Genomic DNA, 25,987 nt, shown 5'->3' with positions numbered 1-25,987 from the left:
CCTCCACAAAATCACACTGGGTCAATTGCAATGAACTGAAAGCAGCACTAACTGGAGATGATCCTGTGGTTAGTGCACAGCTCTGTACTAAACTAGTTAAATACCCATCGCAACGAACTGAACGGCTGGGGTTACTCCTCAGCTGCGGAGTAAAAAAGGTCTCCATTACAACGAAACCCAAAACCACTGCTGCTGCCTCTAGAGGACACTAAGTCCGGGACTAACTTAGACCTACTCCAGCGATGGACTAACTATGGATAGTACCATACTAAGGGAAACAAAATGTGCCAAATCACAATGTATTGACTATGTTTGTTAGTGAACTACTCATAACTTGATTCATAACCACAAATCATTTGTTTTACATATCAAATAGTTACGTTTTTGTTTTTGACATTGACAAAATGTAATGTATTAATAATGCTCTGGTGTACACTGGTGAAATTGACACCACAGCTAACAAAACAACATCATTAAAATAAGAAGCAGTGTACAAAATGTTGGTTGAAAGGTTTTATTAAATACTATGAAATAACTGAGATTATATTATTATTACCCAACTGGAATTGGAATGCAATATTATATTATTAATATGGAGTTATAATACAATTGCACTGCATGTAGCCTATAGCCGACTTCGTATATTAGTATATGCCAGTGTAATATATTAGTGCACTATGCCGGGCTTGGTCAGCACTGAGAGCTCCACTCGGGGCCGCAGCTCTGGATAGCAGGGCGGTGTTGGAGGCAATGGGAAATGCAGTTTAGCTATAGCTATATATTTTTTGTGACATAAATACGTCTTTAATAAAAAGTATTTAAAAAATATATATACACTGTATATATGTATATATATATAACCACAAAAAAAAAAGCATTTCTGCAAGAAAATGTATTATCGATTATGCTACTAAAATAAATGTATCATTATATCGTGTTGTTACATGTCATTCGCAATTTAACTCGATTAGCATTGCCAAAGCGCAGCAGCAGTGCATGTCTGCACCGGAGCTCTGCTCAGATGTACTGGTTGAGGCCCGGCCTCTTCATTGACTTCACTTCCTGCTTAGTAGCGTAACAACAACCTCAATCCTTAGATTGATACTAAAGCTGGGGAACAGCTAGTCTCCAGTTATGCTACGTCTATTTTTTCGTTGCAGTGGGCACTAACTTTAGTCTGCCGCTGGGGATGATCCCAAGATAGTACCCTACTAGCTGGTACTCAACTTAGTACAGAGCTCTGTACTAACTCTCTGTTTTTCTTTTCCCTCAGATTCTCCTTTGTTCTCCCTTCTCTCTTTCGCCTCTGTGCTCCCCAAGTGCATTTAATTATCCAATTAAACCCATTCGAAAACAACCAATTACAGCCTGAAGAGCTTCTACCAAGATGGCTGCTTTGTCTTCAGCCTTCTTTACCAAGCTGGAGTGCACCTTCCTCAACCCCCAGGGTCCCAGAGCCTCCCAATTCACCTCTGGGAATGTACACTCCATCACATAATATGAATAGCAGGAGCATTGTTTAGCTCCAGGAACATATTTATATGAATATTCAGAACTGTATAAATGCAGTGATGGTACAATAGAATGTGTACTGTTTGTTATTTTTGACTCTAACCTGTTTGAGCTCACCTGTGTCATTGTGTAAATGGTACAACTGAAGGGGCGGCGCTAATGAAGGGAAATGTATAAAAGCTCAGTGGAGAGCTCAATAAAAACCAACAACAACAAAGTGGGGGATAGAAACAGGGCCTCCAGGGTGCTTAAAGTGTTTAATTATGTTCCATTTGCCATAAAGATCTTGCTCAGAGGATTGTTTAATATGGAGAAGTGTTTTCTTTGACTACTTTTTGTTTTTGTTAAAGTAAATAGTTAATCTTTGTGCACAAGCATCTACCTGTCGGAGAATTCCTCCTACACTGACCAATCCTCAAACAAATGGCCGCAGATGCCTGGTGAATTAAAGTGTGAAAACCACAGGAGTAACGCATGAAGATCCCGTGCACTTCCACAGAGCTGGTGTTGATTCAGTCAGGGTTGAAGCTTCTATGCTCAGAGAAAAGACATAAAGCAGCCAAATAAAGATGTGGGGACGTGCCTGCATCCCAATGAACATCTTTATTCTCTTTCTTATTCCTGGCTGGGTAATTGCCTTTATTCACTTTTGAGATAATTATTTATTTTACTTCCGATGGATGAGTCACCAGGAGCCTGATGAACTCGATGGATCCGACTCTTCAATCACAGACCTGCTGAGTCTGTCTGGTCTGCCGCTCCTGAGAGTAGGGTGGACAGATTATTGATTTTGTTTTAATCACTGTATGGTCGTTCACTTTACGCAAAGGACGAATTGTGCTGATTCTCCATTTTTATGTATTTATGTTGTGTTGTTTTTGGAGAGTAGGGTGGTTTAAGGCACTCTGTTCTGCCTGAAAGGAGGAAATACTATATCTCCACCTTTTTTCATAATCAAGGAAATGTATAGCTACCAAAAAAGGCGCATATGTGAGAAAAAATGTATTTTTGTTCAGTATATCAGGGGATTCGAGTCTCTGTGCTCCGATGGCACCTCCATGGAACAGTTTTCCTTTGCTGTGTCATTTTTGGTTTAGAAACAGGAAAGTGTCCAATCGAGAGGAGGCCATTCGCCCCATCCTGCTCGTTTGGTGTCCATTAATAACTAAGTGATCCAACATCCTGTTTTCTGTCTTGAATGCCTTGAAGCCCAATTTCCATTTGTGTCCCGGGTGCGTGTGTCCCTGCTGATCTGGAAAAGCTCCTCTGGTTTGATGTGGTCGATGCCTTTCATGATTTTGAAGACTTGGATCAAGTCCCCACGTAGTCTCCTCTGTTCCAGGGTGAAAAGGTTCAGTCCCTCAGTCTGTCAGTAGGACTTTCCCTTCAGACCTGGAATAAGTCTGGTTGCTCTCCTCTGAACTGCCTCTAGAGCAGCGATATCTTTCTTGAAGTGTGGAGCCCAGAACTGTCCACAGTATCCAGATGAGCTCTAACTAGTGCATTGTACAGTCTGAACATCACTGCCCTTGTTCTCAATTCTACACTTTTGACAATATACCCTAACACTGTTTGCCTTTTTTGTTGCTTCCCCACATTGTTTGGATGGAGAAAGTGAGGAGTCCACATAGACTCCTAGGTCTTTCTCATGCGTTACTTCAGCCAGTTCTATTCCTCCCATAGTGTAATTATAGTGGACATTTTTGTTACCTGCATGTAATACCTTGCACTTGTCCACATTGAATCTGCCAGGTGTCGGCTCACAACTGAATATTATCTAAGTCCTTCTGAATAGCCTGTGCTGCAGAGATTGTATCTGCTGAGCCACCTATTTTAGTATCATCTGCAAATTTGACAAGTTTGCTAACTATCCCAGAGTCCAGATCATTAATATAGATTAGAGAAAGCAAAGGCCCTAGTACTGATCCCTGTGGAACTCCACTAACAACCTCACTCCAGTTAGAAGCGACTCCTCTAATCGACACCCTCTGTTTCCTAGACATCGACCAGCTCATAATCCATGTACTTACATTACCCTGAATGCCTACAGCTTCCAATTTGAGGATCAGTCTTTGGTGTGGAACCTTATCAAAAGCTTTTTGGAAATCTAAGTATATCATATCATATGCTTTCACCTGATCTACAGCTGCAGTTCCATGATCAAAGAACTCTAATAACTTAGTAACACATGATCTGCCTCATCTAAACCCATGTTGACTATCTCCAAGAATACGGTTTTCATTAAGATGCTCCTCTATTTTCTGTACAATAATTTTCTCCAACATTTTACAGGTGATGCAGGTGAGACTGATTGGTCTGTAATTTCCTGGCTCAGTTTTGTCCTCTTTCTTGTGGATTGGTTTGACATTTGCTGTCTTCCAGTCAGTTGGCACATCCCCTGTTCTAAGTGTCATTTGGAATATTTGAGTTAGCGGCCTATAAATAATATCCCTAATTTCTTTAAGTAATGTTGGAAATATCTCATCTGGCCCAGGTGATTTGTTTGTTTTTAATTCTGCTAGTCCCTTTAGTACCTCCTCCTCATTTATCCTGATCTCTCTTAGGGTTTGACTGGACTGATTGTTAACCTGTGGCATGTTATCCGTTTTTTCTTTGGTAAAAACCTCTGTGAAATACTCATTTAGAATATTTGCCACATCTTGTTTGTTTTCCAAGATACTTCAATTTTTGCCCTTTATCTGTTTCACTTCCTCCTTTATTGACCTCTTGCTGTTGTAGTATTGAAAAATCTCTTTGTATTAGTTTTAGCTCTAAGTGCTATGTTTCTTTCTATTTCCATCTTTGCTTTCCTGATCCCTTTCTTAAGATCTCTTTGCAGCTCAACATATTCTTTGTATTTTGTTTGTTTTACAATCGCATCCATTTCAATATACGTAATCATGTTTAACCTACAAGCAACGTGGATGGATTGTTTTCTAGGCAAAGAAAACGTGAAACTGAAGAGGGAAGGAAACTGAAAACAAACAGAGGTCTTAAAATTCAGAGAATTCAACTGTGTAATTCATCTAAAATGAAAATAAACTAAACTCTATTGACCTAGAAAACCACGTCTCCATAATTCATAAGCAAGAGTAGCATCTGATTTAACTACCTAATTTATCTTTTAAAACTAGGCCAGTGTCTTCAGCCAAGTAAAACTGATTTAAATTAGACTAACTATAATTCATTATGAATAATGCAAAGGTGCTGTGTATGAACTTACAGAAGTTATGAAAAGTTTTTGTGTGATTATTATTATTTCATGGAAAATGTGTGATATACATGAGAAATACAACACAATAACATGGGATCCTGCTGTCGGAGGAAAGTCCCTTTATCGGTCTCCAGAGAGAGAGCATTATATAAGTAATCCGTATAAGTATTGCTTACACTTCCGGTTATAGGTTGCAATATTAATGAATTCTTCAGAGTATTAATAGTTATATTAACTGGGGAATTAACTGACCTTTACTAGTGATTAATTGCCTGTTATTACCCATTCAGAGGGGAAGGGAGAAATTCCAAGCACTATTCCCTTGATCAATATGCTTAGACATTATTAAAAGCTTAAATTACTGCAGAGTTCTACAGATGTCACAAAGAAGCTGCTCTGACAACAATTACGCCCACTGGTTGCTTTAATCGTTTGCATCTGTTTTGTTTTTGTGCTTGTTTCTTTCTTTTCTCTTTTTTTTTATCCGAAACCTTTTGGATCCAGTCAAGACTTGCGGGGCATTCAGGAATGGGAGGATGGCACAGCCGAAGCAGAAGTCTCGGAAAATGTGTGGTAGCATGTAATTAGTCGTCCACATTCAGTAGTTTAACGGAGAGCAAGGAGACGAAATGACTGTTCCTGAAGATAGGTGGGGAAGCTCGAAGGGTTAGGTATAATAATACAGCATTTAACTTCTGAAAGGTTTGAAGGGAAAAAAAGGGTGCAATTATTTTGAAGGTAGAAGATGGGAAGATTTCGCTTGCTTAGAGTTCACCGTATGCGGTTAGCAGCCAACTCGGTAATGTGTGTGTGTCTGTGTGTCTGTGTGTGTTTAGCAGAGAATGAAAAGATAAAAGAATTGAGCTCCTACAAATGTAATAAGGGCCAGTCTGCCACACGTAATTCTCTAGTTACCAACACTAATCCAGGGAGAAGTAGTCGCACTTATGCTTAAGCAGGGTCAAACATTACTGAACCCGACAATAAGCAGGTTTAGAGGTGCTAATGAATACATTTAACAGGAAACTGCGTCCAGGAGGAAGGCAAACCTCATTAATATTCATATCGCCTCCCTGGACTCCTCAAGTCGCTGACACCAAGCTCTCGGCAGGGAACCACTCCTTGGGATTCTCAGAGGCTCCGTCTCGATGCCCAGATTTGTAATGCGGAGATTTGTCACTGTGCCACCAGGTTTGGGATTCTTGCAGATTTGTTTTTTTATTATTATTGTATATGTCAATTTGCCAAGTGGAGTGCGGAGCCGCCCACTTTCATTTGGGTGAGAGTTTAATTTAGCGGGATGGGATTGTCCATGGCCTCTTTGGCAGGAGGAAGGGTGAAGTTCCTTTCCTATTAGACGGAGTGCAAGTTAATTATTCGGAACCCCTTCACACCCCTGCCCACTCAGCACCGTAGACAAACAGACAGCCGCGCCATGCTGTTCTCACCAATCTCCCTGCTCCTCTTGGCATTTTGTGTTTCCAATGCGCACAGGTGGAACAATTGCAACACCGCACCGCTGGGAATAGTTTCCTGCGCCACTCATTCTGCGCCTTTATTTTGAATTCATTGTTCGATCTGACAGGCGTTTCTCTTTTGTCGTGAGACAATGGCAGTCCTGCACCGTGTCCTCAACACACTCGGCCCGCAGCCAGAGAATTCATCAAGGTTGCCCATTCATACCTCGATGCAAACGAGGCAGCAGAAATATAAATACACTGCCGTGCCATGTCATTAGTGGCTTTGTGCTTCTCCTGTGTCTGTGTCTGCGACGCTGCCTGGCGCTTGATGGAAGATGTTGCTAAGAGAAGGTCAAATTTGTTTCATTAAGTAGAAAACAGTCAACCTTGATCTGCGGCCTTGAGGAGCAGGAACGTGCGCAGTGAACACGGCTTACAGCATGGCGAGTCATGTATGGGCATTGAATGGGACCTGCAAGGGCCACTCTCAAGAAATGGGGTAAAGCTGGGCCAGTTTGTAAAGCCCATGCCCCTGTACTGTCGACAAAACACCACCACCCCCTGGTTGTCATTATTAATCCAACATACAACAGGCCTCCTCAAAGTCCCAATCCGACCCTGGTTTACAGGGTTGAACTGGAAGAAGTAACACATGAGAATGACCTAGGAGTCTATGTGGACTCCTCACTTTCTCCATCCAAACAATGTGGGGAAGCAATAAAAAAGGCAAACAGAATGCTAGGTTATATTGTCAAAAGTGTAGAATTGAGAACAAGCGCAGTGATGTTCAGACTGTACAATGCACTAGTTAGAGCTCATCTGGATACTGTGGACAGTTCTGGGCTCCACACTTCAAGAAAGATATCGCTGCTCTAGGGCAGTTCAGAGGAGAGCAACCAGACTTATTCCAGGTCTGAAGGGATTGTCCTACTGAGAGACTGAGGAACTGAACCTTTTCACCCTGGAACTGAGGAGACTACGTGGGGACTTGATCCAAGTCTTCAAAATCATGAAAGGCATCGACCACATCAAACCAGAGGAGCTTTTCCAGATCAGCAGGGACACACGCACCCGGGGACACAAATGGAAATTGGGCTTCAAGGCATTCAAGACAGAAAACAGGAGACACTTCTTCACACAGAGAGGCGTCACAATCTGAACAAACTCCCCAGCGATGTGGCTGAAGAGACAATTTGGGAACATTCAAAAACAGACTGGATAGGATCCTTGATCACTCAGTTATTAATGCACATAAAAAGAGCATGATGGGGCGAATGGCCTCCTCTTGCTTGTCCACTTTATGTTCTTATATTCAAACCCAGAACCTACTGCAGATGAGTCCGTCTCCTGAACCTTCTTGAGAGTTATTTGAGCTGCATATCTTGCAGTACAGACACAATACAAAACGTTTAGTTTCCACTCTGTGTGCATGTGCTGCGAGCAGAACTCAATTATCTGCTTTAGAGAATGTCAATTAAAATGCCTCTATGATTTGAATATGCATGAGAATTTAATTTAAACCTTTTAACAATATTCCAGTGTTTTTTGTTTTGAAACTATTTCATTAATATTAATGATTGTTAAATATTTCAAGGGTTTGTTGTGATGTGTCAAAATGCAATTTAGTTTTTGACAAAAATCGAAAAGCACTCGGAGCAACTTGAGGACATCCTCACAATCATTCGTTTACTTGTTTACTCGAAGGGCTGTGCGAGGAGTGCTGTTCTCCTCCTCGTGGTAATTACACTTTGCAGGAAACGGCAGTATGAATTCCCCCCATTGTGTCTGTAATAAAATTTATATCATCATTAACTAAGAACTTCAGATAAATCAAGTCTCGGCTGGAATAGATTCAATATGAAAATGAATTGCATAATGGGACACTTATCCACGTGTGTCTATGAATGACCTGCTATTTAAATCCGCTGAAGGTTAAGCTAGCTCCATCTTATTCATGGGTTTAACTCTGGAATCTCACATTTATCCTCCTATAATCTTTCCTTTCTCTCCCCATTTAGAGGAATGGCTCTATTTCAGCCGATGGCCCGGACTCGGCTCCCAATCCCTGTGATACTTGTGCTAAAGAATCTTAATTGCAAAATTATATCCGGCTGTGGCCTCTCACCCGTAGCTTTGTGTTAATCACTGTCCTATACCGTCTATACATTTCCTTTCCCGTTTCTTCATGGAATTAGCATAACGCCACAGTGGAACATGAGAGAGAGACAGTCGGACCAATTAATTGTGTGTCGCACAGGAGGTAGCCACTCACCCCAAGATTAAAAGGCCGTTTTACAATCATCAGTGTGACAAACACATGGACACACTCTGTCTGTCCCCGTGGAGCTCATCCGCCGAGTTGAAGAAACAAAATTCATCCATAGATGTAATCATAAAGTGTGTGGGGGGGTTTCTGTGGATAGAAACAGTGTGCTGTTATATTGTAATTGTAACTGTAACATAGTTGAAAGGATATTCATCATGTAGTGCTCTGTGAATATCTGGGACAAGTATCTGAAAATGTATATAATCAACATGCATGGGATTGCAATACATAATGTTTTACTTATTTACATTGTCGTTATGCTGCGAGTGCTATCCTGTAAGATCTTAAACGGTCTTCTTTGTTGAAAACCCTTTACCCTCGACAGACCTGTGTGTAATTTAAAGTCCCATGGCATCACTGTCGGGGGAGCAAAGGAAAAATCATACAATGCAAAATAGCGTTCTGCATGATTATAATTTCATATGATCCTCCCTCGTCCCAAGATAGTATATCATTAGATTCCTACTTTGCAAATAACATCCGCGCGCACAGGTTCCTGGAGAATTGCTGACATTTCTCCATGACATTTACGATTCATAAAAATGACAGATAACGGTGCGCTATGCGGTCTGGCAGTGCCATCCCTCTCCCATGCAGAACTGGGTTCCAAGAGTGGGAAATGAATGGCTTCGGAGTTCACCCACCACTATAATTCATCCTCAGCCCCTTTGTCGATACATTGTGACACCGGCAGATAAGCAATCTGTGGTGAGAGCACCTCCGTGTGTGGAGCAACCTCTAACACGCATACAGATCATACGTGGCAGTGAGCATGAGATGGTTAAGCCAACAAGGAAGGGATGCATACAGATGTTTAGATGAATCCCAGTTACATTTTGTCAGAGTGGATCTATTGCTTCAGTCGTTCAATGCACAGATATCATCGTCAGTCTTCGGTGATCCACTGACGGATGAAGGCCTCCAACGTTTTCTCCACCGGGTTGGATGTAGAAGGTCTCTCCTCCAGGCCAGTGCAGCAAAGCTTCTGATCTCGTACTTCTGGTCTTCTCTGTGCTGCTGTTCTTGCCATATTTTAATCTCTATTCATGCCATGACGTGTTTTGTCTAACTCTGTTCTCTGTTCTCCATATCATTTTAACACATTCATTCTTACAATTCTGACAGATCCATTTGCTTGTCTTTCTGTCTCTTTCTAGAGTAATTTGTGCTTTAAATAACCAGACTGTGGAGCCATAGTGGAGAGCTGGTTGTATGGTATACATTGTTTTATTAATTATCTCCAGTAACTGAATATGCATGACTCCTGATGGCCTGGAGTATGAGAAGACTTTAACCTATGGGCAGTAGTATGAATACAAACCACCATCCCAATCCCTTCACATTGCTCTCTCTACCTACCTCTATTAAACAGACTGTATCCACTCTGCTTTCCTGGATTAACTGAATTCATTAATTGGTGGCATTCTAAGAGCTTAGCACAACCTGCAATAAAAGGTCAAATCATTTCCATATGATTATATATCTGAGGGCATGCATCGTATTAAATAGATTTCACATAATGGAGGGTAGGACCTGCAGCCCACAATATTTTTGTGCAATTTGTATGTGTGGGGAAAAAAAATCCTTTAACAGTGCCGGGGAAGTTGGGGAATCTCAGGCTATTGGTCTCCATAATTCCGCTATTTATGTACACAATGTGCACGTGTGAGAAGACCATTGCTTCTGCTACTGCTAATAATCAGAATTATCATAATAATTGAGCTGCCGTGCCGCCTAAATGATCGGACTGATAAGGCTGTGATTGCCGGTTTTATTTTAAAATTAATTTGTCATTCTGCATCATGCTACAAATCCCGGCACTGGTGTGTCGAGATTTACACCCTCACTGTTGTGTGATATCGTTCTAGGTAGGAACCTTACGAAGCGGGAGAATTGTTGTGTGACGGCAGCGTTTGTAGTGCAGTGCATGTGTGTTTACGAAGACGTTACGGGGTGTGGTGGTTAGTCAATATTGAACCCCCCAGTATTTAACTCACCTCCATTGCTTCTTGGCTAATTCTTCATGTTTCCTAACAGTAATGTACAGCTCTCGTATTAATAAACAAAGAAAGGATAATCCCCCATGAAGTGCCTTGCTGCAATTTTGATACATTAAGCATGTTTCACTCAAGGGAACATTATCATTATTTATTCATTTTCTTCTCTTAAAATGAAATCAGCGTGGTTCCTGAAAAGTATGATTTCATGCATCTTTATATGTTGCTACAGTGTAAAAGTAAGACGTAGATCACTTTAATGTCTTATCCAATACTAACAATACTGTGATTTTTTATTTTCTTTTAAAATATATAAACACCCAAACACAGCTTTGTACGTGTGCAAAACTACAGATTCTTAATCGAGAGATGTATAGATTCAGATACATGCACAGCTGACCATGGTTTTTCAGAGGTCAGCTCATCCAGATGTTTTCCGATTCCTCATACGATATGGTTCCTTTCTCTCAATTTAAAAATGTTAAGTTGATTATATTAAAGAATCGAACTGGAAAAGTGTGAAACATACTTATTGATACCCTGTACTACATGTAAGGACTCATGAGACCATTATCTTAGGAATCGTGCTGGTTCCTCTTTAAGCCATGGCCATTAAGCAGATCTCTGTCCTCCCTTCGCTCCTGACGCGGCGATGTGCTCGGTGTCGTCCCAGAGACCCGTCTGAAACCGTGAGCCCGACTGCAGCATGACTAATCACATCCTTCTCTTGTATTAAAGCCAGCGAGAGAGAATCAAACCTGGGTCACCCGGCCTCCAGATAGAGAGACTGTCTGTGTAGCTCCAAGACTTTGGGCAGTCGCCTATGCAACAGACATATTACATAACTGACAGGGCAGCTGCTTTTTGAGTGTCGCTTCTGTAATGAGTTATTGAATTGTTATCTGTTTAAAGGGGAACAATTGCAGATTCTAAAATGTGCTCGTGTGTTCAAAGGAGTGCATACGTGAAGTATGTGTCATGTTTCTGTTCAGTTCTCTGAGTGTAAATACCACAAAGGAGATGATCTGCGCTCCAGGATGTAACAGTTCAAAATCAGTCTTAGTGTGACCGAATGGCTTCACGTTCACTGGGACAATCTAGGACAGTGCAGGATTTTAAAGTAGCCTTTAAGCGGAGAGACATTAATATTTTAATCAGGCATTATTTACACCGTTGCCAAATTGTTTCCCTTTGCACAGTGTTGTCTTTACTTATACACCCATACTAACACAAGAGTACATATAAACCAATCATAACAGGGACTGCACTACGCACATACGTCTCTGCCTGGTTGTTTATTTCACAGATCCAGCGCCAGATAATTGCTCTGACCGGGTTTGTCATATCACTCTGACATCATACCTGACTGTATCAACCCGAGAATGAAGATTATATGTTGTGTGTGTGGAGATTTACTTTGCATCTGCTTCAGATTTTTTATATTTTGGTAATATGACAGAATGTGAACTGCAGAAAACAATGGCAGGGAAAACAGGACGGCAAAAAAACTTCAGTTAATTTCTTCTTTGAGACGAAGACACTAGAATAAAACATCCAAGTGCCTTTGTGGACTTTCATGCAAGCGTTGTATTATCTGGAGCAGCGCGGGGACAACTGGAATAGATCGGAGGGACCCTGCGGTTTCCAAAGAGTGTTTTTGATTGTGTAATTGTCTGAGCTGTTCTTTGATTCCAGGGGAATGTCATCCAGACAATTTCTCCCAACAGGGCTGAGAATCTGTTCGCCTCATGCCGAGATCTATTTCAGTTCCTTTTCTCTTCTCTTCAGCTGTGGGAATATACCGTATGAGTTAGATATCGACAGTGTTCCTGCGGCGTAGCCCCGATCTGCCCATCACTGTGAGTCAGTTTGTGAGAACCCTGTGGCGTTGCGTCTCAGAGTGAGGTCATCAAGCCCAACAAGGTGTTTCACTGAAGCCAAGCTGTGATAAATCAATGAAGAACCAACACCTCCATTGTTATTTATGCATTCAAGCCAAGACCCAGTTTAGAGGAGTCAAGGAAAGTGGGGTATAGAAACACAAAGAAACCTATATTGAAAGGTTTTCTTGAGCCCCCGCCTTACTTTCAGCGTTGCTTGGTTTTAGATTTCTATTAGCCTCTTCCAACGTAAGGTTAATAGACCTTTCACAACATTACTGTCCGACCTGACAACTAAATAAATTGCTAATTTTAAAGTGCAGACATAAGCAAGGTCTGGCCAGGGGCAAAAGTTCCCAGATTTAAAGCTCAGGCTTCAGTGACCAATCAAAGTGCCTATTTGTGATTCACTAAATTCCTGCAGAACTAAGGTGAATTATTTTTCTAGCGGGAGGTTTGTGTGTGTTGTATTGGGAGTGAGTGGTGGGCCTCACATTTAAATTGAGAGCATAAAGCCCTAGCAGGACTGGAGTAAGAATGCTCTGTCTGCTTGTTCAGATAGACTTCATCCCAGGCAATGCCTCACAGCAATATTCCTATCCACTCCTCGGTCACTGGTATGCTTTGTCAAAGAGGATTTATATATCTGCCAGAGCCTCAGTTTTACAACTCAGTAGGAGAGCCAGAACTTTCCACTTCCTTCTGAGTGAAGATTTATGTAACAAGTTGGGAATACACTTTCTCACACCATTAAATCACTTTGCATTTGATTGAAAGTGCCAAGACAGAATTAATAAATAAACAAACACACCAACTCAAGTCATGCATAATAGTCAAAAACTCCAACTCCACTGTTGTGTGATAAAAGCTGAAACCCTGCAGTGTGAATCTGACCAAAGCCATAAATCACCTCCTCATGATAATCCTTGTTATCTGACAGTGACCAATCAGGGATGAGTTTAAGTAGAGCAGTTTTAGTTTGATTATGCATTTATACATAATGAAAATTGTCCTCTGAACCTCCATACAGTAGCAGGAGCCCACTGCAGAAACCAAGAGGCTCCCATGGGTGTTCAGTGTGTAGAGGAATGCAGTAGTATCAAATATCTAAGGTGCCAGGTTTCTTGCTAATTATATTGCAGCGGCACAGTCACGAGGTGAGAAATGCCTAAGACGTATTCCTCTTAATTTAATCCCATTATACTTTATAGTAGCTGCAGGGCCCACTTACAGTAACTACTACTAATACACCTCTATGTAGACAATGAGAAGCTAACATTGCTGTAGAAAATTGCACTATTGTGGTGTCAAAACAGTGATTATATATATATATATATATATATATATACACACACCGTGCCCGTAGAAAGACGACGCCCCCTGGAATTTTTTCACATTTTGCTGTGTCAGTGCCTCAGAGTTTCATGCTTTTAAATGAGGATATTTTCCACTTATCTGCACACCAGACTCCACATGGTAAAGGGGGAAAAATATATAGATTACAAATAAAATAAATCGAAAGGGATACGTCTCAAACCCCAGGATTTAATATTTAGTGGAAATGCAGTTGACAGCAATTCCAGCTGTGAGTCTATTGGGATTGGTCTCTATGCACACATGTATTTGACTATTCTTTACCAAACGATTCAAGCCCTGTCACGTTCCTTGGGGAGCGCCGATGGACAGCAATCGAGTCCTGCCTCAGATTGTCGATTGAATTTAGGTTGGGGCTCTGACTGGGCCACTCAAGGACATTTACCTTTTTCTTCCTTATTGTTGACCTCCCCTTTTCTGCCGAGCGCTGGAAGGGTGGCAATAATGAAACTTGGCCCACAGATTCCGCTTGACTCACAACTTTGGTGCAAAAAGTAATTGTCTTTATTCACAAGTGTGGAAAAATAGCTGAATGGAGAAATTCTCCACAGGTCCGTACCACAACAGCATTGGCCATAAAAGTTCAAACTCCAATTTCAAAATCAAAACAAAACACTCACTGGGTTTATAAAAAAAGAAAACAGAAATTAGTATTGGACAAACTGACTTTGACCTCCTGTTCTCTTTACTTCACACCCCAAACACACTCTGTGCTCACTTCCTGCTTCCTTTTATACCCTTAAGTGCCACCCTCTAATAACTCCCGGGCTGCCCTTAAATAACTGGCATAACAGGTTTCTGTAACCCCATTCCCACAGCAAACCCACACAACCACCACACCTCCACACAATCCACCACGCACAACACAATCCCAGGGTTGAGTACAAATTCATGTATACAGGTAAGTATTTACAGAGATCTCTTATATTTAGTGCACTGTCATTGTCCCTGTTGGCTGTTAGAATGCTTTGAATAACCGACAAAAGATCTTTCAATTGGCACTGTATACTATATACATTATACATGCTCAAATATGGGCGTAATACACTTTAGTCTTAGGGGGGACAATCTTCAAAGCAAAGCATTGTGTTTGGAAAATTGTAAGCTGTGATACAGTTCTAATTAAAGCCATGGTCCTAATTATTTAATTTACACTTGAGGATTGAACTGGAGGCCTGATGTTAAAATGGGATCCCAGAGGTTTTTATTTTTAAGGAAATGCTTTGCTGTTGATTCTATAGTGTATAATTTGAGCTCGCCACACTGATAAATAAATGTATCTCTACCCAAGTGAACCAATCTTACCATAAATTAACACTCCTGCATGTTTGCCACTGGGAGCCAGATCCCCAATTACACACTATTGTTTCTTCCCAAGGGCGGAGCTATTTTCATCCAAGCAAACACCTTGGCCTGAGCAATCAGCTTACGATTCTTCTACATTAATTATCGTCATACAGCTCAGGCAATTAAGAGTGAGAGTATGCATGGTTGAAAAGCCTTGCAGTTTGAAAGTTGATGTTTTTTCTGCTATTTTGCTGGAATTAAGTCTCTCGTTGCGAAGTCAGATTGCAAAAGTGCCATGAGAGCGAGCCTCGCATTCATGCGTTGACACTTGATGTTTGAATGGATGAATATCGCTCCCTGAAGCGTTGCGAATGGCTCGAATGCCACGATAAACATCCCATTCACCAGGACACGATGACACTCACCGCATGAAAGCTTACAAGTAACTTTTATAACTGTTATGAAACACCAGCCCTGAGCATAAAGCAGAGGTTGAAGCTGGGGAGGAAGGGCAATTACCAAGTTAAACTAATTTCACTAGAGTCTTTCACAGGGAATTTAGCGAGCAAAGCTGCAAATGGATAATATCTCTTATGTTTTATTGCATCTTGTTTTGCAGCCAGCGATTGACTGTAATGTTAGAGAGGCTGTTTTTCCTGGTCTTAAACCCTCTTTGTGGCAGTCGTGATTGTACTCGGGTGAATGGAAGGGGCTGCGAATGGGCTTAAAACACAGTCTGCTCCCCCCAGCCAAGCAGCTTTGCAGCCCTGTATTTATCCGACAATTTCCTGAGAACCTGACAGGCTTGCTCTGTTGCCAAGATGTTCCCATTCGGGTTTTCATCTCCCTCAGGTCTGTTCGCAGCCACTCAACAGCAATCTCTTTACTATGCTATGATCTCAATCCTGTTTGACAAAAACAGTTTGTAAATGCATGTGAATAACCCCAAGCCCTAATATAATGATGCGACCAATTACATTTAAAATTCTGCTCACTTAATTGTTTCGTAGCAGCGCAATGTACGAGTTTACCTATTCTGCAATATTTGATCCATTTATATTCCTAACAGCTCCTGACATCCTGCGGAGCTTGATTGATTTTTCCTCACAGCTAAGCAATTGCTTGAATGCTGTGTTTTCTGTTTTGTTTAGTTTTTTTATTATTATTATTCTCCTTCCATTTTTTTATATCTTTTATATTCTTTCTTTGGATTGTAGTGCTGAATTGTGTCACATGAAACAATGTCTGTGCTCTTGAGTTTTGCGGTCTGCAGCAGTTAATGAAATGGGCCCATAAACTGGAAGTGGTTTGTAGCACATATTTGATATTTGTGAAGAAATACAAATATATAGATATTACAGCTTTCCTGTGGATTTCAGGGATTTTTCAGGATGTACATAACTATTTAGGTGTATGTGTAGTAAATTCCATTAACTAATAGAAAAGACATGTATGGTACTAAAGTACATCACAGTGTATGTCATAGCTTCTAGGTCACAGAACCGAAAGGCTTAAGAGTGTCAGCAATTTATTGTGTTTGAGCTCAGTGTCTCCGCTGTATTACAGTGTTTACACACTATAGTTCATTACCTGGGACCCACTGGGCAGATTGTTAGCTGTGGGGGACAAAAGAGATTGTGGAACCGAAGTGCGATGGATGCCAGGAGGTGGGCAGCTCAGGAGAAGCTCTCATACTGGCAGTCATCTAAAGGGAGCCATGTTCCTGCTGGGGAGTTGGCCAGGGAGCCAACTGGAGAGCCGGCTTCAAAGTCTGCTCAGTCCTGCGACTCGGGCGCCTGTAGGAGGTTGGAGCCCTGAATCGCCTTTCTTCTGGAATGAGGACTGAACATCTGGTTTCACATCAGCTCTCAAAGGAGAATTGGCAGTATTTTCTGACCGGAGGAGTAAATAAAGAAAGGGAAGTAATTCTGCGAGTAGAAAGGTTTAAATAAGAGCTTCTGTCTTGTATATAGACAGTATTATATAGACACATAGACTGTAGAATAATTAGGTTGGAGCGCTCACCTGTATTTCCTCATCCATAGTAAGAGGTTGGATTTCATCCTGTTTGAAGCTGTTTCTTGCCCTGAAGTGAAGAGCATTGATCTTAAAACATAAACTTTCCCGTTTTGCCTTGGAGGACTGCATTCTTCACAAAGGGATTTTACATCAAACGACTCAACATTAACCATGCATTGATTTACGTGAGTTTTGGAATCTGTGTTGCTGCTTATAGGATAATCACCCTTAAAGGACAAGGACATTGTATTTTACAATTCTATTGGGGGTCCAAGGGCTTTTATTTTTTTTTTCTGTTTATTTAAAGCATCCCAGGCAATTTGGCATTCTGTTTAGAAGTGCTGGTATCAACTATCGATGTCAAGTAATTTTGTGGTGAAGACACATTTATGATCATTGTGTTCATTGTCATTGTGTTCCAAGGTTGATCTGCATATATTTAAGTCCTGTGAGGAGAAGTGGGGTCACATCCATTTACTCTGCAATTTTAAAGACAGTCTTATGTTCAATATGACCGCTGACTATTTATTGTTATTAATCTAATTGTTTGTGTACACATGTCCTGGACAAAGCAGATGACCTCCATAACCACGAGAGAGAGGCTTGACATGCTGTCTGAATATTATAGACCAGATATAGTGACCTCCCTCTTCTGGAGATAAATGTACTTATATTTTGGACTTGAACTCTGGGTCATTCAGTGCACTTCAAAGTACAATATATACACCAATCGGCCATAACATTATGACCACTGACAGGTGAAGTGAATAACACTGATAATCTTGTTATCATGGCACCTGTCAGTGGGTGGGATATATTAGGCAGCAAGTGAACATTTTATCCTCAAAGTTGATGTGTTAGAAGCAGGAAAAATGGGCAGCGTAAGGATCTGAGCGACTTTGACAAGGGCCAAATTGTGATGGCTAGACGACTGGGTCAGAGCATCTCCAAAACTGCAGCTATTGTGGGGTGTTCCCGGTCTGCACTAGTCAGTACCTATCAAAAGTGGTCCAAGGAAGGAAAAGCGGTGAACCGGCGACAGGGTCATGGGCGGCCAAGGCTCATTGATGCACGTGGGGAGCGAAGGCTGGCCTGTGTGGTCCGATCCAACAGACAAGCTACTGCAGCTCAAATTGCTGAAAAAGTTAATGCTGGTTCTGATAGAAAGGTGTCAGAACACACAGTGTGTCGCAGTTTGTTGCGTATGGGGCTGCGTAGCCACAGACCAGTCAGGGTGCCCATGCTGACCCCTGTCCACCGCTGAAAGCGCCTACAATGGGCACGTGAGCATCAGAACTGGACCACGGAGCAATGGAAGAAGGTGGCCTGGTCTGATGAATCACGAGTTCAAGGTGTTGACTTGGCCTCCAAATTCCCCAGATCTCAGTCCAATCGAGCATCTGTGGGATGTGCTGGACAAACAAGTCCGATCCATGGAGGCCCCACCTCGCAACTTACAGGACTTAAAGGATCTGCTGCTGACGTCTTGGTGCCAGATACCACAGCACACCTTCAGAGGTCTAATGGAGTCCATGCCTCGACGGGTCAGGGCTGTTTTGGCGGCAAAAGGGGACCTACACAATATTAGGCAGGTGGTCATAATGTTATGGCTGATCGGTGTATATATTTCAGAACTTCCTCATTTAAACGTGCATTATATTGTTCCTTCAAAGATGGCCACAGTGCTCAGATACAGGAGTCGATTGTCTATGAAGATGAAAAAGCTCTCACTGTTCTTAAAAGATTCATGGAGTTGTTGCTTTGACTGGGTAGTAAATAGAAAGTGCAGTGAAGTTGACCAGGCTGAGACCACAGTGCACCCACATTAATAATGCAGGTGATGTATATTCTTCTCCTCTCCTCTCTTTGTCTTCCTCCAATGCCATGAAGCAATCATTGCTCTATCAATCACCCAGGGTTTTCTAATCACAATAGTATGATCGGGCACTGTTGAAAGCTGTTGAAAGAGTGGTTTGAGTAAATGGAAAAAGTAAGTTTTCTTTCTTTTCCTTTCACACTTTCCTTTCGTGATTTCAATGAGGGGCCGTTCAATTAAAAAATAACAGAAAAAGAAATCGTATACCAAAGTGGATATATCATATATCGTATCATATACATTAATATACATACATTACAATTATAACAGTTTTTTAATTATTGGTACTGTATTTGTTATTTATAAGAAAGTTTATAAACGAGAGGAGGCCATTCGACACATCGATTTATTAATAGCTCTATTTGTTTTATTAATGTAATTTGGTGGTGACCAATGTGATGCTGTTCAAGTTTATAACAAACAGAGGCCGCATCACATTGACAAAACATATCGGCTAATAATCAAAATCAAGGCAAGCCAATTCAAATAGTGAAACCAATCTAGTTTCATGACTGTACAGTACTGCCCTTACATACGTATTTTGATCAAACTGTCAATTAAGTGTCTGCCACACCATTGTGCATATACAGTATGTTAATGTTATTTTTAGTTTTTTAATTATATTAATTATATCAACCAGCAGTGGATCATCCAAAGATGTTTCCACTTACCCAGCTAACACACAACGTTGCCACAACATCATACAACGTGGCAGCATCGTGTGTTGGCTGAGAGAGAGAGGGCGCTCTCCACGCTGACGTGTGAGTGACAAGGCCGCCCAGGGCCGGCCCGTGGCTTAGGCGGAATAGGCAAATGCTAGGGGTGTCGTCCATCCACTTTTACTTTTTACTTTTACAATTTTTTACTAATACTGTTTTAATTCAATAAATTTGAAATTTTACCAAAAAGCGAAAGCCCCCACAACAACATAACTACATAGCTCATTAGGCAGTGTGGCTCAGGCCGGAGCATCAATCCCCCCCAACCGATCTCATAGTTAGACTGACCTGATTGTGGGGGGCGAGTTCAGTTATTTGAAGCAGTGAGGGACACTGAGCGCAAAATATGATCAATTAGCATCAGCAGCCACTTCAAACCATGTCAGAAAGACTAAAGCCCTCTGGTGCCCAGGGAAGAAAAAGAAGAGAAGAGGAGGACAAACGGGATAAGGACAGAGGTGATGTGATGTGATGAATGAATAGTTTATCTAATGGCACAGTTACCGTTGGAGCAGCGTTACTACTCCCAGATTACTTTGGACGATACCAGTAACGTTCGCTCATTTAAATAGCTATCTAGAGTTAATGTCGGTTACTTTTACCTTAAACTCATCAGGGAATGTTGGAAAGACTAGTCAGGTGTTTGGGGAATAACCTGACCTGTAATGTTTTAAAGGACAGTGGAAGTTGCTTTTGTAGTGACTCGCTTAACTTTACGTTTTTATCTGTTTTTGCTCCATTGCCGGCCCTTAACAATCGGCCAATAGGAGCGCCGAACTGCCGATAATACACATCATGAGTTTTGAAAATAAGTTACCCTGGCGTTTATGTGTAGGTTGGTGCTGGAAAAGTTATAGTTTAGGTCTGGAAAACGGAGAGTTATTGTTTATTATTTATATGATTGTGTGCGTGTAAGTAGACACGTTTGTTCATGTTTGGTATAAGTTATTTGCGCTACATATTGAGAATAGCGATGCTAGTCTGTTAGCCAGCTGAGTCATTATCTACTACGTCACCAAGCGGTCGTAATGCAAACTGCGTTGATTTATAATATATTATTTATTACCTTTATCTATTGTTTACATGTTTTTGAATTGAAGACAGTGTATTATCGATATGTATAACGGTTATAAGTTTATAAGATTTAAGATTTAAGATTTAGCTGTAGTAAAATAGCATAGATCCGTAGGTTTGCATTTGTGCTGCATGTAAAGTCATTTGAGTGTATTAGCTCTGCTGTCAGAACTGTGTATATTTGTATTATTATTCTCTGCATGATTATTGGTCATTTTGATTATTATATGACTGATTTATGTTATTGTTGTTTATTTCTAGAACCACACATACATATTCATTAAAACATAATATTACAATTACTGAAGACAGCGTTTTGGATACAGTGCTAGTGATGCATTAAAGGGACCCTGTTTGGAATGAATGAGAATTGTGCAATGTTCTTACCGATGCCCCACAACGATCACACCTTTTGAACGATCAGATATTTAACTCTTTCATCAACCTCCATTACCTATAACAATACATGAGAAATACACTTTTTCTTTCAAGTGTGCTGCACGAACCATCCACTTATTTATAATTCGTTTTATGTCACTTGTTTGCTGCAAGAAAGGCAAGGCGAGTAAGGTTGTAGAACAGTACTACATTATGCATATTGCACTAAGGTGTCTGTAATATATTTGTTTCATGCAATGCTCTTATTTATATTGTATTTATAATTTGTTTTATGTCACTTGTTTCTTTAATGCTGTTTTTAATTTATGTTTTTTTTTTGTTTGTTTCTAAAATTTAGAAAATCTCAAAGACATAAAGCTATGCAGTTTCTGTGTGAGTGTATGAACACAATGATCGGTGGTGGAATTGGCTGTGATGCAAGGGGCACCAGCTAAAATCCTGCCTATGGTACCAAATTGGTCAGGGCCGGCCCTGAGGCCGCCCGTCCTAATCCAAACTCAGCAGCTGACAAACGTGTGGTGTCGAAAAATTGGGCAATTAAGGAGTTGGCTGGTGCCTGGTTTGACTGCTTAGTGGGTTGTCGGCCAGTGACCCCCCCCCCCCCCCCCCCCCGCAATCGCTGGCATGTGGACGTGCTCTCAATCCTCAAGCTCCGAGGAAACTGCCAACGAGCCTCCAGCAACATGGTACTAATACAGATCACTCCAGAGCAACCCGACTAAACACCAAAACTGCGGCCTGAGCTTAGCTAGGGCTGGGCGTCTCACCTTACAGCCTGTGGGTTTGGGTTTCCCCGAGACTTCAACTTATGTCTCCTTAGATGGTTATAAAACCCAGCTTTCAGCACAAGTTTTTCCCAGAAACTGTTCTTGATGTGGCGTTGACTAGATGGTGACAGACTGTATATATTCAGGGATAGTTTTTTTTGTGTGTTTGCATTCTTTAATTAATCTCTCATTCTAATCTCTCTCTTCCCCTTTTCAACCTCCACACTTTGAGGAGGTTCTCAATATATCGCCGAGGCCGGATTCGTTTTTATTACCTCAAAGTTTCATCCAGGCAATTCGCTATGGGGAAAACAGCCTGTAAGGTCATTACCTCAGCCCATATGCATTAACTTTCCTGTCAAGGTGAATTTGATTGTTCACATCTATGTAGCATTACTGTAATTAATTTCTGCTTGCATATAACAATGAATTGCAGGAGGGATCCCATGCCGTCTCACATTCCCCTCGTGTTCAGCGTGAGATTGGAAATTAAAGGCTAATCTGAAGGCGACATGCTTACTTCTAGTTCTTGACATGTGTTTCTTTAATGTAGTTCAAGCCTTATCTAGACAGGCAGGTGAAAGAACATGTTAGAAAAGAGAGACAGAGAGCATGAGTGATTTAGATTATCCTAAAATAAATAAATAGAAAGTATTGAATGAAAAGAAGCCGTGTTCTTGGTGTGTTTTTGGAGGTTACAAGACTGTCTTCTTGCTGCCTCTACCTCATCCTTTTCAATGTCAGGCAAAATAATTTTCGCAGCTGCAACCTACATGGGGCAAAGGTTTGTAATCACTCGATGTAAGACTCTGAATCTGTTTCCACAAGAAAGAAAACGAAAAGAAAGGCAGGAAATATATATATATATATATATATATATATATATATATATATATATATATATATATATATATATATATATATATATATATAAGCTTTCTAATACCCAACCTGTCTAATACATAAACCCAGGCGGGTGCAGAATTCAGTGTTCTCAAGGATAAGTACTGCTGTGACCTACACTTTCACTCGAGAAAGACAATCCTGTTCTTTCATTTTTTACCTAAGATTACAGAGGTTAATTTACTAAAATACCACCTTTTCAAAAACAAGCTCTCGCTCAGCACCACGCAGGATCCTGGAGAGTGCATTGAACTCGCTGCGAATACAAGAACATCTCGGCTGTTTTTTAATCCCGGCCACGTCTTTTCTTTTCTTTTTTTTTCTTACTGTATCGGTTTTTCTGTCAGCAGTGTCACGTAATTTCTAGGATTATAGGAACAGGGCCCTGGGTTCCCTATTATCTCCATTAATGAATCCATCGTCTGCTATTTAGAAGCAAGTTGACATTTATCCTTCCTTATTATTCCACCTCAAATATTGTAGAAACCGGCCCTGTTGGCTCAGTGACAGTGCCCTGAACGTCTACCCCCCCAGCCCCTACTCCTCGCTCATTAGCATGGTAACCAGAGAGATGCAAAAACTGGAAGAGAAGAAATGTGACAGCTTTGTGTGTAGATTTTAAATAATAATTACAAACCCGGCTCTTTATTCGAGTCAGGAGCATTAATGCAGCCCTTCCAATAAAAGCGCAGAGTCCGTTTTTTAGTTGGTTTAATGAAAAATGCTTCTGCACACACTTTCTGGATGTTTTCTGCACATAACCCGCTCTTCCACGGGAGACCGCGGCGGGGGGAGGCAACTGCCATGCGCTGACAGAGGACATATGCACCCCATATGCAGTCTCCTGAGCTCGAGTGAAAACCCTTTTGACAGTTACATGAGTTGATGTTATTTGAATTCACTCGCACTCCGCCAAATTCGCTCCGGGCTCGATGCGGCCTTTTCCCCCGAGTCCGGGAACATTGTTACATCCGTAGTCTGTGACATCTGTGCGGTGTTACAGCAGCGCATTAACGATGAAGCCGTCTCACTGCGGCATCTCATCAAAACCAGTGCCGCTGATTGGCTGCATGTGGGTGGGCTGGCTGGTATTGGTGCTTAAACATGCTAGTAAACATTTCCCAGGGAGAGAGAGCTGCACACAGAACAAAATATGTGTGATACAAAGCTTACAGTTTGAACACTAGACTCCAGTTATCATTTTTATGCAACTGATGGCTTTGAAGGAGAACTAAGTTGGCCTTTATTAGCCCTGAAACAACCGTTTGCCACAGAGCAGTTGAACACTGTGTTCTTAGTTCAAGGGCATCTTTCTGCCTCTGTTTCTCCGCGCTCTAATAAGGCTATTTATTCATCACTCCGTTTTGAGAGGTATCAGATACACCGGCTGATGGAATATGACACTAATAGAGAACAGTAGATGAGTCTTAAGTAAACGTTTCAGACTGCGTCTTTGTCGGTGTTGTTATTCATGTTGTCAGGTAAACATTTTTTTTTTTTCTCGCTGTTGAATTTTCTGCTCTCCAGTCTCTCAGACACTTGAAAGTGCATTATCCGGGGGGAAGGCCGCGTCTGAGTTACTGTCCTGTGGACATGAAGTGAGAGTGCATCTAGGAATGGCTGTTGTGGCACATAATTAAATAGGATTTATTGGCATATTGGGGATAGGTCATTGGAGCTTGCATACTTGGGCTGTGCATTGAACTGTCCAAACAATTTATTGGGCGGCACACCCTACGGATGAGAAAAGCTCCCTTGCTTCCTATTTCAATGACATTTTCTTAATAATGGCAAGGATTTATGGCCAAACAAGGAAGGAACAGGAGCCATTAGCTTTGACGATAAATCTTCCCGGAGCATGACATTCAGTTCGTGCCACCTTTCCAAAAGAAAACTAATTAGACATAATAGTCCCTACTTAGCAACAAGTGCAAGGACAAAGGCATATGTTGTGAGGACTGTGATGCCCGCTCAAGGCACAAGAAGCATGAACCTACGCAGAGCAATTATTTAATTATTTAATTAAGTTTCTAAGTGAAGTGTTCTCAAACGTATCTCGGCAACAAACATTACCAATATTGCATACCAGACATACAGTATGTATTCTCCAAACGACACAAAAGCCACAGAGATGAGCAGAAAACGTGGAATACAGACACACTGAGTGGGTTGAGCAGAACCCAAACCTGCAAACCCCATCCTGCTTATGCAATGATCCGTGTGACGCTCCTGAACCTCTGTACTAAATTTGGAGGCTTGGAAATGTTTCTATTTTTTATCTATTGCCCATTTATTATAAAAGAAAATCACAACAACATTAGAAATTTATTCACTCCCCCACATAACTGACATTTTCAGGTCAGTTATGTGTTTAGGGTAATAATTATAATATAGCTTTATTTTACATTAAATAGGGCACAATATTGAACACACAGCATCAATAAATAAGCAATCAATAAACAATATTAAAAATAATGAAACAAACAGAAGTCCATGTTAAAGTAAATAACCCAGCAGCAGCTCATGGTTGTCCAGCTACAGATTCCTATCGCCCCACCGCCCTCCTACACGAGTGACAGACACAGACCCATGCAGAGGTCGCCTGTCTGTGTATTTAGCCCTTTATCTCGTCCCATCACTGACGATTACAGCTGCACAGGGAATACATTATTTTATATAGCCATGTTTCCGTGCAAACTTTAAAATGCCGACCTGATGGCAGTAATTGAAACGCAGCATTTAGCGGATGTGGATCATCATTAGAGATTTGTGTAGCTTTGCCTCTGACTGCTTGATGATACACATCTGATGGTTTCAATTGTTTGGTGCCAATTATTCTGCGCGCCTGGTTGACAGCTCTTGCCAGTTTTGTTTTATTCTTTACTGAGAGATTGCCGTTCCACGATGCGATACTAAAAGAGAGAATGCTCTCAATGAGATCTATAGACCCACACTACAATGTCCCTGCAGACTTTAAAACTTCTGCATTTCCTGAGAACAGAGAGTCATGGTTTTGTCTTTTTGCATAAATATTCAGCAGCATCAGAGGACCTGAGATTGTGTTCCAGCACAGCGCTTAGATGTTTAAAATTAGAGACTTGTTCCTCTTGTCCCTCTGTCCTCAGGGGCTTACAGAGGGGAGGGTCTGAGCCTAAAGCTCACCTCCCTCCAAAATAAATT

The 25,987-nt window shown here is 41.2% G+C and overlaps 1 long non-coding RNA gene across 1 annotated transcript in view; it reads left to right on the top strand.

The window, feature by feature from the left end:
• The first annotated feature begins 1,743 nt into the window (after positions 1 to 1,743).
• LOC136748852 (uncharacterized) overlaps positions 1,744 to 25,987 on the top strand; it is a 34,121-nt gene continuing 9,877 nt past the window's right edge. Inside the window, exon 1 of the long non-coding RNA XR_010816625.1 lies at positions 1,744 to 2,279. This is a non-coding gene — a long non-coding RNA (uncharacterized LOC136748852). The remainder of the gene's footprint in view (positions 2,280 to 25,987) is intronic.

The sequence above is a fragment of the Amia ocellicauda genome, chromosome 4, assembly GCF_036373705.1.
Source record: "Amia ocellicauda isolate fAmiCal2 chromosome 4, fAmiCal2.hap1, whole genome shotgun sequence".
In the NCBI taxonomy this organism is placed as follows: Eukaryota; Metazoa; Chordata; class Actinopteri; order Amiiformes; family Amiidae; genus Amia; species Amia ocellicauda.
The sequence above is the reverse complement of the archived record's forward strand: the minus strand, read 5'-3'. Positions and strand labels throughout refer to the sequence as shown.